Source organism: Trichechus manatus, unplaced genomic scaffold (assembly GCF_000243295.1).
Source record: "Trichechus manatus latirostris isolate Lorelei unplaced genomic scaffold, TriManLat1.0 scaffold00153, whole genome shotgun sequence".
NCBI lineage: Eukaryota > Metazoa > Chordata > Mammalia > Sirenia > Trichechidae > Trichechus > Trichechus manatus.
In genome coordinates, this window is record NW_004444089.1 from 6,403,851 (window position 1) to 6,417,959 (window position 14,109).

At 41.9% G+C, this 14,109-nt stretch overlaps 1 protein-coding gene and 1 pseudogene across 1 annotated transcript in view; both read left to right on the forward strand.

Moving 5' to 3' along the window:
• The window catches only part of LOC105756755 (dnaJ homolog subfamily C member 7 pseudogene), a 17,425-nt pseudogene extending 3,392 nt beyond the window's left edge, over positions 1 to 14,033 (forward strand).
• The window catches only part of NBEA (neurobeachin), a 685,423-nt gene that overhangs the window by 481,922 nt on the left and 189,392 nt on the right, over positions 1 to 14,109 (forward strand). The window lies entirely within an intron of this gene.

The following is a 14,109-nucleotide window of genomic DNA, read 5'->3' on the forward strand; positions in this document are numbered from 1 at the left end:
AACTGTTAAATGAGAAACTATTTTGTTCTGTAAGCCTTCATCTTAAGTGAGAATAGCAGCACAATTGCGAGAGTGTCGTCAATGTCACTGAACTGTGCATGTAGAAATTTTTGAAATGATGTATGTTTGGCTATGTGTATTTTCACCAAAAAGAAAGGTTGAGAAGTTAGAGGGTTGACATGTTGTGGGGTTGTTAACCAACATCATAAAACAATATGTGTACTACTGTTTCATGAGAAACTATTTGTTCTGTAAGCCTTCACCTGAAGTACAATAGAAAAAAAAAAATCATGGCTGTGTATCCTTGGGAAGTTTTCTTACAACTCTGCATTCTCCTCATGTAAAAGGTTAATGAAATAAAATACACCATCTCAATGGCATTTGTAAGTTTGAGAATCTGAGGCTTTTATTGTACATGGGAAGACATTCTTAAAATTATTTGTATTTTAATCAATATTAATTGATTTTAAATTAAATTCGATTTATAGATTTTACATTATTAGTAGATGTTTTAATTGTATATAAAAATAGCCTTTACTTTCAGCAGATTTTTCACTCGAGCTAAATAAGTCACACAGTTGAGAAAGCGAGGTCTTGTGATCATTCAACACCAGAGCCACATTCATTCATCAGTTTTCTTAGATGTTTCCAGTTTCATCTGTTAAATGCATGAAACGCACTGCCTTCGAGTCGATTCCGACTCATAGCAACCATGTAGGGCGGAGTAGAACTGCCCCATAGGATTTCCAAGGCTGTATTCTTTACCGCAACAGACGGCCACATCTTTCTCCCATGAAGTGGCTGGTAGGTTGGAACTTCCGATCTTTTGGTTAGCAGGCGAGCGCTTAACCATGGCACCACCAGGGTTCCTTATTAAACATGTAAGTCTGATTTAATCATTATTTGTAGAATTTGTTTAAATGGTTAACAAGATTTTTGTTAGATTTGAATTCTGCCTCATTAGGTGTTTGGAGTGTTTGAGAAATCAAATCTATTAATTTAGCAATATTACTCTGAAATTCTTACAGAAAACGGTGGCACCAGGATGTTCTGGTTAAAACAGCCTAGGCTGCACAGTTGGCCAAACTTGGATGTAAAGCCGCTTAACTTTGCAGGCCTCCAGTTTCCTCATCCAAAACGTGGCACCCCTCAGACCTACCTCATGGATCTTTGGAAGAGTTAAATCCACTGAAACCTGTGAGAGCCAGAACTCAATAGGACTGCCTTATTTTTCCAGGTCTCGCAAGTTTTCTGCCTTTGACAGGGTACAGTCTTACCACTTTTCTGTCGCTCTCTGCTAGTGAAAATATTTGAGTTTCCCTTCTCTGACAGTTTCTGCCTTACACAGGTTCCGGCTTTTGCAGGTTTGACTGTAGTATGTAGGTACTAGCAAACGCCTAGGACCCAAGTAAGCGTTAGTGTACTGCCTCTCTCTCGCTCATTCCCTACAACACCATCGAAAGATAAATCCTAAATACGTTATCCCTTTAGTTTTTAGAGTTAGAATCTGAGAGAAATTATTTCATCGTAATCCCTCAGTATAAATAAAGCCCCAGAATGCCTTACCACAGGTCATACAACTAGTTAGAAGAACTAGAACTAGATAGAGCAGCCTAGCTCTTTTTTAACTCCAGTCCAGTATTCTTGACTCCAAACCCTTTCTCAAATTAGAAAAGCATTGCGGTAAACTTAGAGGGGACTTTGTAAGTTATCTGGTCTAATTTCCCCTTGCAGGACTCCTTTTTTGAACGTCCCCTTTAATAACCAGCCTGGAGCCCTGGTGGCGCAGTGGTTCAGAGCTCAGCTGCTAACCAAAAGGTCAGCAGTTTGAATCTGCCGGCTGTTCCTTGGAAACCCTATGGGGCAGTTCTGCTCTCTCCTATGGGGTCGCTATAAGTCAGAATCAGCTCAACAGCAATGGGTTTTTTGCTTGGATAACCAACCAGCTAAATTTGAGTATTTATAGCAATAAGGGTCTTCTGTTAATTTTTCCCCTTCTAGCTACTTTGCTGTGAGTCAGACTTGACTGGACAGCACCCAGCTACAACAGCAACAGCTCCTATCCATTTTCTCCCTTACAGCTGTCTCCAATGACTTCTTCTTTCTCTCTTAATTCCACTTGAACTAGGCCTTTGCTTCCACCACTTTGCTGAAAATGCTGTTGTCCAAGTCACCACTGACCTCCATTTTGCTAAATCCCAAAGTCAATCTCAGTTCTTACTTAACCTAATTCATCGTCCCTTCGAGCTTGAGTCACTTTCTTAGCCTGGCTTCCAGGGCACGGCCCTCTCCAGTGGCCCTTGTACTTCACTGACTGCTCCTTTTCCGTCTGCTTGGCTGAGGAGTCCTCTTCCCCCAACCACCTGATGTTGGAATGCCCCAGAGCTCGGTTCTCGGGCTTCTTTTTCTTTTCACAGTTACTCCCTTGGTAAGCTCATTTAGTCTCATGGCTTTGAATATCTTCTATATACTGAGTACTGCAAAATTTATACTTCCATCCTGAATCTTTTCCTTGAACTTGAGGCAGTTACGTTTAGCTGCCTGCACGACATTTCTACTGGGGTGTCTGACACACACGAAATCAAACTTGTCCCGTTCTGAACTCCTGTTTTCCTCTACTTCCACACTCCTTCAGAAAAAATGCTGTATCCACAGTCTTTCTTATCGAAGTTCCTTACAACTCCATCAGTTCAATCGTTCAAGCCAGAATCTTGGAGTTATCCTTGACTCCTTTCTCTCATACTCCAATGCAGTTTCTTAGCAAATCGTGGTTTCTCTGCCCAGAATATGTGCAGAATTTGACCCCTTCTGACCACCTGCACAGCCACCACCTGGGCCAGCCTCTTGTGGGTAGTCTTCAGTTGTAAATGCATCTCTTATGGTGTAATGCTCAGAAATGGCCCGATGGGGCACGCGACAGTATGATTGTTCTATCCTTTCCCCGTAATAGTTCATCCCAGGATTGCAGTGACCATTTTAGTAGTTGTATAACAGTGCTGACTAGTGTCAATCAAGACGCCAAGATATTTTTATATGAACTGTTGCTGGATAAGTGTCCCCATCTAAAGAAATTATAGTGACTCTCACTTGTTGAGCCCCTACTTACACAACTGGTTTAATTATCACCACAACCCTTAAAGATAGGTATTATTGTCCCAATTAGAAAATGAAGAAATAGAGGCTCAGAAAAGTTCAGTAATTTGTTCAACATCAGAGAACTAAAAATTAGCAGAACTGGCAGCAGAATTCAGATCAACTTCACGGCCTGTCGTTGAACCACTAGGTGTGAAGGCCTGGAGGTGATTTGAAGGAAGTTCTGTATATTGGGAGGACGTAGGGGTAGGAGGCTGGCAAGAGTCAGACTAGAGAGGACAGTGCTGAGTTTGAGGGAGATTATGAAGCCTGCTGGGGAGTGTACTTTACCACAAGGCTGTGGGAAGGAGGTGCTGTTAAAGTATTTAAGTAGATTTACTTTTCTAAATAATGATTGCTCTGACTCTAGTATGAAGAATAAATTGGAAGACAGAGATACTGAAAAGAGTGTTTGGTGGCTTAAACTAGAGAGTTGGCAGTGGGAAAGGAGAGGAACGGGTGAATTTGGGAGATTTCAAGGGTAAGCCGGACAGGACTTGGGGATTGGTTGGATGTGAGGGGTGAGGAAGAGGGTGGTTCCCAGGCTTCTGGCTTGGATGATGATGACATTCACTAAGGGGGGACGTTGAAGAAAACCAAGGTTGGAGTGGATCTAGGGGACAAGATAAGTTTACTTTTGGAAACGGTGAATTTAAGGTGCATGGGAGACATGGAGTGGTAATGCTGAGAAGACATTAGAATCTATGGGTCAAGAGCTAAGGAAGGGGCGGTGTGGGCCGCAGGTGTGTGTGTGACATGGAATGTGGGCATTAACTAAAGTCGTGACACTGGATGAGCAGGGTGGAGGATGCCAAGCTTTGAAGACAGGAATGGAAGGAGGTGTTTGCCAAGGATGTTTAAAGAATTTCAGTGGGAAAAAATAGAGTGGTATCAGGAAGCCAAGAAAAGAGTTTCAAAAAGGACAGACTGGTCAACAGTGCCAAAAGCTTCTGAAGGTCAGGTAGGGTAAGGACTGAGAAAGTTCGCTGAATTTAACAACAAGGAGATAGCACATTGGAAAAGGGGTATTTCGGTGGACTGTTGAGAGCATAAGTGTTGCATTAAGTGTACTTCTTCTCAAGGTAAAGGGAGGAATTCGTTTTTATCTTCTTTACATTTTACCTTGAAGATTTTAAACTAACTGCTACCTTGTTATAATTTTGAATGTTGAAGGATTTTACCTGAATGTGGAATTCTATTAGAGGTTTTCCCTTATGGCCACCCAAATATTTATTATTTATGCTCAGCATACTTCTGAAAACATTTGAAGTGGGTTTGTAGCAGAGGCCAGTCCAGAATTCCTTTGTAGAGGAGACTGCAGGAGGCTGAAAGGGGGGTGGAAAGAGCCACCTGTGGGACTTGTCCTGAAGCTGTGTTTCCACACTGTGTGTCACAAATCAGTAACGTAAGTGGTGTGTTCTAGACAGGCTTCTTTTCCCACACTCATAAGTCCAAGGAAATGTCAGTTGTCCATGTCAAATAGATTATTTTTTGTTGTTGTTTTAGATTATTCTGGAGCAGCTGATGAGGCGTTATTATGGGTGTGACAACACCCACGCACCCACCCACACACACATCCCTTCTCCTGTCACACTTGACATAATTATGCATTTATGTAGTGTTCATGACTTGCAGATAATATAAATATTTCCGTGCCCATTCATATTTTGACAGATTTTTCCAACTCAGCTGTTCCTACGTATCCGGGTAGAAGTCATCTGCCTCGGATTGCAAGCATTCACCCTAAAGACCTCCCACATGCCAGCAGCTGAGCAGGGACGGGCAGGGATGGTGTGTAGGTCGTTCTTGTACTGAACTTCATGCGTTACCAGGTTACCACGTTACTATCTGTTCTTTGATGGCAAGAAAGATAAATTTAACTCACAGAAAGAATGAAAAAGAAGGAAGCGAGGTAAAAGGGAAGAAGGAAGCATTTACTGAGCACCTACTGGATGCCAAGTATCTGCAGGGACTTTCATGTACATGGTCTCATGTAGTCCTGAGAACTGTTAGCCCTTCGTTCACAGCTGAGAGAACTGGGGTTTGGGAGGTGCGGGAAGGCTGAGTAACTGATCCAAAAGCTACACAGGAAGTAAGAAATCAGAAATCAGGCTCTGGTTCTCGCCCCTGTCAGTCTTTGGAATGCCCAGGGCTCTTCCCACTGCACAGTCTCACGAGGGAAACCGGTTTTCCCAAGTTTACGTCTCAGTCCCATGATGACTTCATAACTGATTTTCACACAAAGTAATGAGAAGTAGAAAACATAATAATAAAAGACAATGGGTTATATACCCACAGTTCAAGTTTGCCCCTGAAGGAGATGTATGCTTCTTTTCAAATAATTGAGATCCATTTAAATATTGACAATCTCAAGTAAATACTCAAAAGTTAGGAAAATTTCTGAAAATCATTTTTGGAGATGTATTTATTCATGCAGTCATCATCAGCCACTCCAGAATAATCTAAAACAACAACAAAAAGTAATGATTTGACATGGAAAAGTGGTCTTTCCTTGGACTTATCTGGGCATGAATAAGAGCCACTGTAGACCACGTTGCTGTTAGACTGATCTGTAATGAACAGTCTGGAACAGCACAGCTTCAACACAAGGCCCGTAGGTTGCACTTTGAACATGCAAAGCCTATTTAGTTTTCTGTGGAATATGTATGCTATTCTTTTCTAAAAGTGACTGGAATTTTTAACCACATAAAGACTTAAAAATACCATATTTATTGACAATTATCAAGATGCAACACTTTTGTCTTTAATTATGTCTCAAACACTTAAGTACTTTAAGTCAACTTAAACATATAGTGAAATATTAAGTACAGAGCCTATTACAGATTTTGCAAGCAGGGAACATGTTTGACAAAGAAACAAAAAATAATCAATTAGTATAATTATTATTGGGTTTGTTATCTTTAAAGCCTCACCAAGCATTGACTGCCATGTATACATTTACTGTATAATATTCTAATAAAATTGAATATATCCATATATTCAGCTGGTAATGATAAATATATTGACATATGTAAGGTAATATTAAAGTTTATTACTGCCCATTTTAATATATTCTTAAGAAATTTGATTTCTGTGAATACTTTATTGAAAGTTATTTTAATGCTCAAGGTAGATATTTTTCATATTTATATCTGCGTGCAGTTTGTTTTACACGAAGAATTTTATGATTATTAGCTATGAAATGAAAATTTGAAGATTATATTTTCTCTCAGTTGAGAGGACTCAGATTTATTTTCTAATATGAATCTTAGTCCTTCTCATGGTCCCCTATAGTAGACATGGAAGGGTCTTCTATTCAGGCATACATTAAAAAAAAAACCCTCAATTTCCCAAAGAGCTTCTCATACTCACCCCTGTCTTGAACTGTCAGAGAAAGCATATGGTTTTGCTTTTAATTTCTAACACACATTAGTTACACTGCAGGCACATGACAGGAAGTGTAATCTTGAACACACAGCTGTCCAAAATCAATTGAAATCTTGGCTGAATGAGACAGCATTTATAGTGGATTGCCTGAAGGCTGAGGAGTCCATTCATTCCTGAATCTTCTATACCTCTGGGTGAAACCAAGTTAGCAGAAACTGTGAACCCGGGTCATCACATTGGCCTCCATTCTGGTTAAATTCTTTGCTCCATGGAATAGATCTCATGCAAGTTACCTCAAGAAGTGGGGACTTTATTGTAAGGATGTATGTCAGCTCTGGGGACCATCTGCTCTCTCTGGGCCTCTTTCATGAGCCACTTGGAACGCTTATCTCTGAGTGCTCTTTTCTTCTCTCTCGGCAGATCAGCTTCCTGCTGGTATCCATAGCTCCCGTCCCCTGGCGTTTTCAGCATGCATATGTCCATGAGGGCCTCTTGGCCTCTCACTACATCATGACCTTTCAGCTTCAGCTTTTCCTGTCTTTCCACTGTCCAGTTCTCTACAGAGAGAATCCGATTCACTCGGCACGTGTTTCTGAGCCTGAGGGAACCACAGTGTCGGTACCTTACCCTTACGGACTAGCTACCATTGATTCAGCCAGGAGGAGGTATTAGCCAGGAGGAGGTACCTGGTGGTCCTCGTTGGTTGGCCCCTTCCACAGAAACTGGGGATGAGACTGGTTCCCTCAACTCTGTAGGCAGGTGTGGGAGCTCTAGTACTACTTCTTTGTGGGAGTTTTTTTTCTAAGTTGTGCTTTGGGAAATACTACAAGCTTTGAAACTCAGTATGGAAATGCTGAGGACATTCCTCACTGCACTATATACAGTGCTCTTCAAAAACAAAAATGAAAACAAACCCTTAGCATGCATTTATTCCTAGCTTTAGTATTAGGAATAAATATGCAATTATTCCTGGACAACTTGGTGGTTTTTATCTCATTAACTTTGAGGTGAAATTATTTCTTCCGTTTCTACATTGGCAGTTGGAATTTCACAAATCTGTGGCCCTACCATTGGAATTTTAAAGGACTCTGTGGGACACTTTTTCCCCCTTCATTATCAGTCTTCTTCCTCACTTCATTTGCTATCTATGACCTTGGTTTTTCATACATCTCTATTTTGAAATCTGTTGTATTTCGTATCTCTCTTTAAATCACTGCGCATCTCCTCAGGAGCAGGGTGTAGACAGAAACTGTAGTAGTTAGAACACGCTCAGGGGTACCGTTCCTCACTAGTGTTTAGTTAAACATGAGTTTGTGTTAAAGAAAAGGACAAATCATTTGAGAATATGAAGCATTACATTTTTCTATATCATCCAGCTACTTTTTCAAAATATAAAAATTCCTTCTGGTTTACAAATACCTTTTCAAATAAAGTTTGAGATAGAAAAGATTTAACTACACATTAATCATTTTTTTTCATTCATAACTTGTAACATAGTCTTGTTATGGAGACGGTAGAGGTGTAATAAAATTAATATACATTTAAATATTTTTCACATAAACCCTGTTTCTAAAACGGCGGCCCCTGCCCCTCCAACAATAACGTAATCCTAAAATTATTTTTTTCCCTCAGACTCGACTTCTTAGACTCCTGCTTTAAAGAAACTGACATCAGTTTTACAGAGAAGGAGTCCTTGAGGTGGAAAGTTAGGAAGGGCGCGTGAGTCAGTAGGAGACAGAATGTCGCTTACATTTTGCTGCTCAGTAGTTTGATATTCTCATTTGCTGATGCAAAATGACGAGGGCTTACAAAACAGGGTTTTGTTTTTGAGCTGCCTGTAGACCTGGTGGGGCCCAGCAGAGCCCAGTCAGCAGGTCATTAACTCCGGAGAAACAGCTTGCATTAATATGCTCTAATCCGGCATAATTAGTCAAATTACCGCACGCTGGCCAGCTTGTCATGTGTGTCAGACTTGGCATGTGTGCCGGCCTGCCTGGGTCCCCCTGAAACCCCACCCTCCATCAAGGAAAACTGCTCATTTGCAGTGGACTGGGACTCTCTGTAGAAAAGCTGACCAAAACAGCAGTCATGAGGAACTCCTGGTAATTCTGTGAGTTAAAATCCTTTCATATCAAGACAGATTCCCTATTTTGGTGATTGAAATGGAATCTTTTCATTTCTGCTATTTTATGCAGTATATGTATGTAATATTCCACATGAGTTTAACACTAGTATGGGGAGAAAAAAGGATTTACAATAATAAATAATAATAAAGATTTAATAATTACATGCAACTTGTAAAAAAATTAGCACAGCACACTTAGGAGAACAGCTGGGGGAGGGTGCGGTTGGCAGACTAACGTGGAAGGAATGCGTTATTTGCATAAAAATATGAGTGCCAATCCACTCTCTATAGTTCCAGGATGTGAGAGTGTGAGTTGTTTGTGTTCTGCGTGGGTCTTTTTCCAGTGGGGTAAGAGGTTATTAAACTCTAAAGGGCCATATTAGCATACATTTACAAGAGCTCTCTCGTTCTGGCAGCATGATAAAAACCTGTGTTACCTTTGCATTAACACTGAATTGCTTGTTGTGCTTTTGGCAATGACAGATAAGTCTGCGTAATTCCCCTCTGCGACGGAAGCGATGCTCCAGATCCCAAACGCACCCTGAAGATGTCACTGACAATAATCTTCAAAGCACGGCCAGTGTGAGTGGGCTGTATGTTTGTAGGATGATATACTGCAAATGGCAGGAAGAATTATGTGACTGAAGACGAATCTGTACCATATTATTAAGCAATTTCTCGAGAATAGCAGGATAAAAGGATAATGGATGAGGGTGTCATTATTGCCTTTACGTAGAGGGAGAGCAACAGCAAAGGTAGAGAGACAAGATTAATTGAGGAAGGGTGAAGCATTCATTGCTCGTCAGCTCTTTTGTACTCTCTGCTCCTGAAACTCCAGGCTGGGGAAGAAAAGGCACTCGGAGCTGCATTTTAATGCAGTGGGCAAGAAGCCGCAGAAGCCGACCGGGCACGTTTAAGTCACCTCCTTGTTTATCCACAGACACATGGTGACTGTTACCTTTTGAATGCTCTGAAGCCCCCACAAAGATCCGCTGGAGGTTGTTGGTTTTGTTTTTCTCTAACAGCTTTCATACTTAGTTATGCCTTTAAGACCAAAATTATAAAATTTTGAAATGCATTTTTTTTTCCTGCCTTGCCAAAGTTGGCCTTTCAAATTCGGAGATTCGAATTCAGTGATGAGAAAAATTTCAAAATGCATAAGGTTGTTATCTTGACCATCCCGAAATATTAGGTTAGCGAAGCAATGCATGTTATAATCCATTGTGGCCATTTAAGATTTTCCTTTCATAGAGTAACTGGCTTTGTTACCCGTTGCCAGAGTTGATTCCAACGCGTAGCGATCCTACAGGACAGAATAGAACTGTCTCATAGGGTTTTGTAAGCTGTGATCTTTATGGAAGCAGATTGCCATGTCTCTCTCCCACGAAGCAGCTGATGGGTTTGAGCTGTCGACCTTTCGGTTAGCAGTCCAGCGCTTGACCACTGTGCCACCAGGGCTCCTACTGGTTTTTTTAGGTGGTAGTAAATATATTTTTCCTTTACTAAGTGAAGGTGTGTATGATTCAAATCTGGTGCAGAAGACCTCTTTAGAGTGTTAAAAAGCAAAGACGTCATTTTGAGGACTAAGATGCGCCTGACTCAAGCCATGATGTTTTCAGTTTCCTCACATGCAAGCGAAAGCCGGACAGTGACTAAGGAAGACCAAAGAAGAATGGACGCCTTTGAACTGTGGTGTTGGCGAAGAGTATTGAATATACCATGGACTGCCAGAGAACGAACAAATCTGTCTTGAAAGAAGTACAGCCAGAATGTACTTTGAACATGTTATCAGGAGGGACCAGTCCCTCGAGAAGGACATCATGCTTGGTAAGGTAGAGGGTCAGCAAAAAAAGAGGAAGACCCTCAATGAGATGGACTGACACAGTGGCTGCAACAGTGGGCTCAAACATAACAATGACTGTGAGGATGGCGCAGGACCGGGCAGTGCTTGCTTCAGTCGTACCATAGGGTCGCTGTGACTCAGAACCGACTGGATGGCACCCAACAACAGCAAAAACAACATGATTAAAAATGTAAAATACTAAAGGAGTCATTTATATGTTTTCCCTTGTCACCTGTTTCTTATAACTTCTCATTTGGCCAATTATTCCAAAGCATATATTACATCATACACAGTAAGATGCAATTATAGTATAGCAACCACTATCCTTCTGAATGCAGAATACTAACACAGGTGTTTTGCTGGGAAGAATATGAGAAACCCTTTGGGATAGGAATTCCCTTCTGATGTGGAGTTAACCTAAATGTTGCAAAAACTTAAAAAACATGTACTTCTGTGTGCTGAGCTGGTAGGAACGTCAGAAGACCAAATTACAAGCCTGTAGTCTGCCCAACAGCGATACCCAGACTGGAAGGTTAATTTGGGAACAGTAAGCCTGAATTTCCTCCTTGTCTGTACAGGGGGTTCATATATCCAGAAAAGATAACAAAGGGTGGGATTCAGGTGGAAGCAAGAATTGAGCACCATGTAAAGTTAATATCCAGCTAACAACCAATAGCTTTGTGTGCACATATAGTATACAGACATACATAGCAGTAGCATTATTAAATATAAGATTTATATGCCATCTAATAATACTATTTTTTAATTGTATTATACTTTGCAAACTATCTCCCTATATGCCTTGTCATATCTGATCCTTAGGGTCTGTGGTGGGCAGGGCTGGAAATATTATTTCAGTTCTATAAATATGAAAACTGAGGAACAGAGATTTAAATGGGTTTGCCATAGTCAAGGGTGTTGCTGGGAATAAATCCAGCCTCCTTCAGACACCTCATCCAATGTTCTTTCCATTCGCTATTTGATCCTTAAATTTGTTATTCATGCCTGTGCTCTTTCAAAGGAGCCCTGGTCGCACAGTGGTTAAGTATTCGGCTGCTAACCAAAAGGTCAGCAGTTCAAACCCACCAGCCGCTCCACGGGAGAAAGAGGTGGCAGTCCGCTTCCACAAAGATCACAGCCTTCCAAACCCTAGGGGGCGGTTCTTCTCTGTCACACGGGGTAGACTCAGCAGAACAGGTTTGTTGTTGTTGTTGTTTTAATGCTCTGTTCTTAGGGATTTTACTACTTTTCATGTATGTCTTTTTAATTATCTTCAAAGTCTCTTCACTAGGGAAGCAGCCTCTGTATTGTTTTCTCTGTTGTCGTTGGGTGCCATCGAGTGGATTCCGACTCGCAGCCACCCCATATGACAGAGTGAAGCTGCCCCATAGGGTTTTGTTGGCTGTAATCTTTACTGGAGCAAATCACCAGGTCTTTCTCCTGTGGAGCTACTGGGCGGGTTCAAACTGCCAGCCTTCCACTTAGCAGCAGAACGCTTAACCATTTTTGCCACCAGGGCGCGCCTGTATTTTCTCTAGAATAAGGAAAAAGAAGCCAACATGTTGACCACTGAAGTGTACCAGACGGTACTCACCACTTTGCATACATTATCTAATTTAATATTCACAACGGCTTAATAAGTTAGATATAATTGTCACCACTTTACAAAAGAGGAACCTGAAATTCAGAAATGTTGAGTCATTTGTCCAGGCTCACAACTAGGGTTTGTCATGGATTGAAACCAGACTTTTTCCTGCTCCAAAGTCCATGTTCTATAGAGCCCTTTACTCTTGTCTATATCTTGTATATGCAATCAAAATTATACTGAGTCTTTTAACCTACTGTAAATCATCTACATTCAATCTCTAGTGTCTGAATTCAGTGGCCTTCTGTCCCTGTGGTGTTTGATTTGGTATTGCATCTGACACTGAGCTTCCTAAGCAATGGCTCTCCCCTTCACTGTGGTCTCTTCCTTTGGCTGAGCCCTAAACATAGATTCTCCCACCCCAAAGCCGCGTCCTCTTTCATCATCTCAGTTATCTGCCATGGCGATCGGACCCATTTCCATGTTTTCGCTGTCACTGTACAGCCGTGCCGGCATCCCCTTCGTCCTGCCCCCTCTCTAGAGCTGCTCTGCTGGGCACTGCTCTCACCGTGTTTTGCTTGCCTCAGCATTTTTCTTTTCTTCCTAAATGCCCTCTTAACTTCCTTATTTAAAAAACAAAACATTATTCTTCTGACCACCAAGCCTTGTTGCCAATGTGAATGAGTTAGGAAGTCTTTAACCTGACATTCAAAGCGGGTCCCAGCGTTCAGGCTGCTGGAGTCCATCCTTCATCCCTCCTTCATCTTTTAAACCTCAGCCCGCCTTCACAGCCTATATCGAGCATCATCTTTTACAGGAAGTTTTTCTCGATTCCATCAGCCGTATGCACTCTTCTGTTCTTCGACTCTCTGCTTAATTAGTCCCCCTACTACGTATTTATGATAGTCTGCTTGTATTATTTTTATACTTGTCCTATCAACTTCTTTGACAGTAAACATCTGGAAGGCAGGAACCATTGTATCATATTCATATAGTACTTGGAATCTCCAGACTCGATAAATACTTATTGAATTAAATCACAATTCTCTAACAACTTCAGTCAAATATTTAATTCACATCTCTTTTCTTATATATGAACGAGCTTTGGCTTTCCCTTGTCAAAATACGACATTAACCTTTTGGTTATATATTTAACATTTTTGAGTATTTTTTTCTTAATTTATATTTCTTATTTAAATTACATTTATTCCAATTTATTATCAAAATAGTTATCATTTGTGTAACGTGCACTTACTGTGTCCTTTTGTGGACCATGCGCGTTAGTCCCGAGTACACAGTGAGACAGTTCCTACCTTCATGAAGCTTACTGTGTGGTCGGGAAGATAATGTGCTTTTTATATGGCGTTTGACTCCTCTTTGTTAAGCATGCCAACATTCTTTTACAGTTACACTTATGATAAATGGAGGAAATGTAAAATAGAAATATAGAGTACCATATGTGTATATATATGTGTGTGTGATGTATTCGCCCTGGTAGTGCAGTGGTTAAAGGGCTCGGCTGCTAACCAAAAGGTTGGCGGTTCAAACCCACCAGTTGCAAACACCATGTTATATACAGGCAGTCCCTGTACAATCTGTGGTTATGAACCAACCCCTGTGAAGCCTATTATATTAAAACCTTACGGGAGCCTGCTGCACAAAGCCTGCCTCCACTGGATACAGGAGGCCAGCCTTGCCGGGGGTGCGGCCGTGGGCTGGGCCAGGAGCCCAGGGGGCGGAGAGGTGGTCCTGGGGACTGGGCGGGGAGCCGTGTGCAGGTGCCGGGAGTGCGGCTGGCCGTGGTGACCATGGCTGTCACAGCCCTGTGGGTGCGACCCCTCCTGATCGTGTGCACCCACCGCCCGGAGCCCTGGAGCGCCCCCTGCAGGAGCGGAGGAGCTTCGCAGGCCCTGCCCTGTGTCGGGAGGGAACGGCTGTGTGGCCGCCGGGTGGGTGAATGACGCCAGGGGCGCCCCCTGCAGGAGCGGAGGAGCCTCGCAAGCCCTGCCCTGTGTCGGGAGGGAACGGCTGTGTGGC